This window comes from Tetrao urogallus (assembly GCF_951394365.1).
Source record: "Tetrao urogallus genome assembly, chromosome: 5".
Classification (NCBI taxonomy): Eukaryota; Metazoa; Chordata; class Aves; order Galliformes; family Phasianidae; genus Tetrao; species Tetrao urogallus.
This window is the reverse complement of record NC_136818.1, coordinates 48,815,582-48,821,694: the sequence shown is the minus strand read 5'-3', so window position 1 is coordinate 48,821,694 and position 6,113 is coordinate 48,815,582.

Below are 6,113 nucleotides of genomic sequence, written 5' to 3'. Positions count from 1 at the left end.
AGATGATACAAAAAGAAATTATTCTTTGCTCTTTCAACGCATGATGCAGAGTTCCTAAGTTCAGTTAGGTAATACGCGACTAAGTGATATCTGCAGTTTGCTTTGTGTGTGTGGACTGACTCTTGCTTCGTCTTCCTTTTCTGTTCTACTCAACTTTCTTTACCTCAAACCCACAAGCGTAACCTTTTTCCTATTCTCCCCTCCATCTCCCCACAAGGAGCAAACCCTGTGGTGCCGAGCTGCCTGTCAGACTAAATCACACCACAACCGCCCATCGGGAAAAAGCCTTTTGCATGTAGCACAGCCTTGCTAGAGCCATGATGGCTGATGGAAATAGTCACAGATACCATTTAGTAAAAGCAGGCCCGCTCCACATAACCTTTCCCGTCATCTCATTTTGCAGTTTGAGTCTCCTTTTGGAATAAAAGCTTATCACAATAGAACATTGCAATGGCTTATCCCTGTGGCACCTAATCAATCGTTGGTATGAAAAAGGATAACCCCATGCAGTTTAACACAAGGCAGGACTCAGAGGCACTGTGAAGTCTAACAGGTAGCTTTGGTATTAAGAGGATACTAAACATCAGAAAACCTCATGCCAGAGTACAACTGTTGGCTTTTAAATCCGCAATTTAACTCCTTCAGTGCATCTCAGTCTCAGCAGTGATCTGCTACAGAAAAGGAAAGTGTAATTGATTCAGCGTGACAGGACACCCAAATACCCCTTAAGACGCACATCTGACATACAAATACCCGCGTGTTTTGCCCACACTTCATTCTCCTGCTACTTCTTCCTCTGATACTACAGGGGCCATCTTTGCAGTTTATATTTGCCCTCTGAAATAGCTTGTCAGGATATCACTCATCTATCACGGCAAAAAGCACTCTAACACTTGGTGCTGCCCGGCTTCCTACAGCTTGGACAGCGATTCAGCCGCCTTACAACCCTACACCCTCACGCCAAGCTCCAGCAGCGCACATACAGTGTCCGTAAGTGCTAATAGGGAATAGGCAACGTTTGATAAACTTCAGCGGTTAAAGCGGCCGATGGGACCAGCGCTGGGGCACGGCCCTTCGCTCGCTGACAGCGCTGCCTCTCACGCAGTCACGTTTTTGATCTCCGCGAGCAGCACAAAAAGCCGGGATGGAGCAACACACAGCTCAGCCCTCCTACCCGACCAGCAAAACGCAGCTGCCGAGTCGGACAGGGCTAGGCAGCCATCGCCGAAAGTCACGCGGAAGGGAACGGGCCAGGCGTTCCCTTCCCTCTCCCTACAGCTTGCAAGCACGACGGGCAGCTGTTCAAAACAGGGGAAAGCCCGCCCTGAAATACCGCCCGAGCTTCAGCAAACGCCGTCTTACGGGAAAGAAACGGACCCCCGCCGAGCACGGTCGCTCCCGCAGGTCGCTAGGCAACCGCAAACCGCCGACGCCGCCAAAGGGGCCGCACGTCTCATAACCGCCGCCTCACTTACGTGCAGCGATGGCTGCTCGCAAGGCGGCATTTAGCAGGATCCTGCTCTCGCGCTGTGATTTCTCGCTTGAGAAGCAGAAGGCAGGCCTGCATGCATCTGCTGCGCCTCGAGGGGCAGCCTGGGGTGGCAGGGGCAGCCCCTCTGCCAGTTCCCCCCCCCCCCCCGGGGGACCCGGCGACCCTTATCCTGCCGTTTCTTGGCACGGGGAGCTCAGGAGACCACAGCACCCCGCTGCGGAGGCCTCCTCTGCCTTAATATTACCTGTTCTAGCTGTAGTTGGGACTGTATGGATAGAAAAGACTCTGAAATGTGTACTCCAGGCTAGAACGCTTCAAACAGTAGCAGAGAAGAACACCTACATCTTTCTTGGTTAACCACAGGCACATGAAAGCATTACTGAACAGCTTTCCCCAGATATGGTCAAAATTACCCACGTTCCATGAGGTCTCTGAGCTGTACCTCCTCATGAGGTACAATAGTTCACCTTAACAGATAGTACACCTGTCCTTTTCCAGTTTTTTTCCCCCAGTATTTTCATTCTCCCCCATCTGGCATGCAGTGACACCAAGGCATCACGTTTACAATGAAAAAGACTTATACAGAACACACTTCAAGCAGTTGGAAATGTTGTCCAAGTGGGATGGGGGAGAGAATTAAAAAAAAAAAAAAAAAAAAAAAAAAAGTAGAACTCATGGGTGAAAATAAAACTATGTACGAAGATGGAGAAAAGGAACAGGAAAATAATTATGACATACATACATATGTACGTAACAAGCGATGCACAAGCAAGCAATCGCTCACCACCCACCAACAGGTGCCCGGCAAGTCTCCAAGCACTTGAAGCGAGAGCCAGAGATTAACTCCTCCTCCTTTGCAAACTCTCCTTCTGCAAGGAATATCGCCTTGGCCAGCTCCTTGGGCACCCTGTGCCTCTCAGCTCCTTTTCTTGCTCCTCATCAGTAGCACAGTGGGACAGACTGAGGGGTCCTCAGCTCTGTGCAGCGCAGCTCAGCAACAACTAGACACATCAAAGTGGTATCAACACTCTTTTTCTCATAGAGCCAAAACATAGCATAGTCACTAGACATTGTGAAGCAACACAATTCCATCCCACCGGAAACAATGACGCCTTCTTTCAACAATAAATTGCAGAGCGCAAGAAGTCTTCAGCATCCAGCAGGAAAGGTGCAATTTGGAATTTTTGTACCATAAAACATCCAAACTTTGTTTCTCAAAAGGAGAAGTCTCAATCCCGTAGATCACTCAGAAATAAAAGGAGATTGTAGCATTTACTAGACATGCATTCTAAGCTCCCAGAGTAGAATCACATTTTTGTTTTACATCAATGTTTCTGGGAAAAACTAGAGATGAACTTAATAGGGGGATCTATGAATGTTAAATTCAGCAACTTCAAAAACAAACTCTTCCTTAGCCAAGGTGATCTCCCATACTTGATCTTAAACTACAGAGGATCTCTTTTCTGCCTAATTATTTTTTCAGCAGCAGGAATTTCCCCAGCATGTAAGATAAAGGATAGGTCCATAAGCTCCTCTGAGATGTCAGTCAGCAGCAACAGGCAAACAAGTTATAGCTGGCACTGGTACGTATGAACTGTTTCATCACGATCCTGATAAGAAGCTTGAAGCTCTGAGTCACAGAATTGTAGGGGTTGGAAGGGACCTCTAGAGATCATCGAGACCAACCCCCCTGCCAAAGCAGGTTCCCTACACCAGGTCGCACAGGTAGGCGTCCAGGCGAGTCTTGAACATCTCCAGAGAAGGAGACTCCACAACCCCCCCGGGCAGCCTGTTCCAGTGCTCCATCACCCTCACCGTAAAGAAGTTCTTGCGCACATTTGTGAGGAACTTCCTCTGCTGCAGCTTATGTCCGTTTCCCTTTGTCCTGTCTCCACGTACCACTGGAAAAGACGGGCCTCACCACTATGGCCCCCACACCTCAGGTATTTATTAACCTGGATTCCATCCCCTCTCACTCGTCTTTTCTCAAGGCTAAACAGACCCAGTTCCCTCAGCCTTTCTTCATAGGGGAGATGCTCCAGGCCCTTCACCATCTTCGTGGCCCTCCGCTGGACTCTTTCCAAGAGGTCCCTGTCTTCTTTGTACTGGGGAGCCCAGAACTGGACACAGTACTCCAGATGAGGCCTTACCAGGGCAGAGTAGAGGGGGAGGATCACCTCCCTCGACCTGCTGGACACTCTCTTTTTAATGCACCCCAGAATGCCATTGGCCTTTTTGGCCACGAGGGCACACTGCTGGCCCATGGCCAACCTGTTGTCCACCAGGACGCCCAGGTCCCTCTCTGCAGAGCTCCTCTCCAGCAGCTCATCCCCCAGCCTGTACTGGTGCATGCAATTATTCCTCCCTAGGTGCAAGACCCTACACTTGCTTTTGTTGAACCTCATCTGGTTTCTTACTGCCCAGCTCTCCAGCCTGTCCAGGTCTCGCTGAATGGCAGCACAGCCTTCAGGCGGGTCAGCCAATCCTCCCAACTCCGTATCATCAGCAAACTTGCTGAGGGTGGCCACTATCCCCTCATCAAGGTCACTGATGAAGATGTTGAACAAGACCGGACCCAGCACAGACCCCTGGGGGACACCACTGGTTACAGGTCTCCAGGCAGACTCTGCACCACCAACGACAACCCTCTGTGCTCTGCCAGTCAGCCAGTTCTCAACCCACCTCACTGTCCACTCGTCTATCCCACACTTCCTCAGCTTTGTTATAAGGATGTCGTGGGAGACGGTATCAAATGCCTTTCGAAAATCAAGGTAGACTACATCTACGCTCTCCCCCCATCCACCCAGCATGTCACAACATCATAGAAGGCCATCAGGTTGGTCGAGCAAGACCTCCCCTTGGTGAAGCCATGCTGACTACTCCTGATAACCTCCTTTTCTCCCAGTTGTCCGGAGATGGCATCCACCACAAGCTGTACCATCACCTTTCCAGGGACAGAGGTGAGGCTGACAGGCCTATAATTACCCGGGTCTTCCTTCTTGCCTTTTTTGAAGACTGGAGTGACACTGGCTATCCTTCAGTCTTCATGACCTCCCTCATTATCCAAGACCCCTCAAAGATGACGGAGGGAGGTTCGGCAACAACCTCCGCCAGCTCCCTCAGCACACGTGGATGCACCCCATGGTGCAGGTCCCATGGACTTGTGGACCTTAGTACTGCCTAGGCACTTACGGAGCACCTCTTCCCTGACTAAGGGAAGTCTCCCAGTCCCCAGACCCTCTCACCAACCTCCAGGGTATGGGAAACCTGAGGGAGAGCCTTTCCACTGAAGACGGAAGTAAAGATTAAAAAGTAGTAAAGTAATTTAAACAGAAGTGTTAAAGATTAAAAAGAAGTAAAGTAAATATTCTGCAAATATACACTTTTTGGTAACAATTCCACTCTTCAGAGAGCTTTCAAGAGGATGCCTTAGCGACTGGGACAGATGTACCGAGGAACAACACTAGATGTTCATGAGAAAACCGGAAAACCTTCAAGCAGTGCAGGCACTGGGTGCCAGCGCGCAGAGGGCAGCCCAACCTTTGCCCCCAGGCGGTTCAGATGAGCTTGCTCTGTACTTTTCAATCCGATCCAGGTACAGGAAATGGCACAGAAGCCCAAGAAGTGCTGGGCACCGTTCTGAAGCAACACTGTATGGGCAGTACATCTCTTCAGCAGGGCGAGTGTGCGAAATGTAGCTCCAGAAGTGACAGAGGGGAGAGACATGGAATGCGCTGCAGTGCAGACGCTCCCTACAGGTGACAGGGAAACGCAGGAGCTGAAGGAGCTCCACTAGCAGCAGCATAGCTCCACGAAGCTCGGCTAAGCGCGCCGAGATGCGGGCGCGTCGGAAAGGAGCAAAGCACTTCAGCTCCCCGCCGCTGGCAGAGGGAGGGCTGCTGACTCGGGATCAGAAGGGCCGCAGCGCCATCGTGCGGGCGCCGCGCCGGCTGGCCTACACGCATGCAGACGCACGTGCTCACCCACATACGCACTTCTTGTTTATAGCTCGACTTTTCTTCAGTCACAGCACAAGTCGAGCCCCAAGAAGCTCAGGTATTAGCATGCCTACTTAAAGCTGTCCTATCACAAAGAAGACTCCCCAAAATATTCGGTTCTCCTTTCATGGAAAGGAGCAAAAACCCAACAAGAAAAACCCACTGTCACAGCTGTTCCACGTGCAACATTTTTACCACCAAGAGCTGGAATACTTGAAACTACAACATTTGGTAGGGAAAAGAACAATCAAATCAAAGCGTAGAACTACCTATGAAAACATTAAACAAGATTTCACGACAAATGCATTCATCTCTACTTAGGAAGGAAAGCCAAATTTGAGAGACGGGCAGCTTATTCTCTGTCGTATTTGAATGAAGAGGTGAGAAAGAAGATGGCGCCTGTCTTCCACGTTGAGGAACTGGCACTATCTTCTCTCCAAAGAAAATTCTTTAAAAAGATTCAAAAATTAAGCGTTATCATGCGCTGATCCCATTCCTCTCCCGCAAAGTTCTGCTAAGTACACCAGTCACCTGAAAAAAGCAATTCAGGCCATCCTGAACAAGTATGTTATTACTACTGCACAATGGGTAAATAACAAACACTTCTAAAGACACCATTCCTA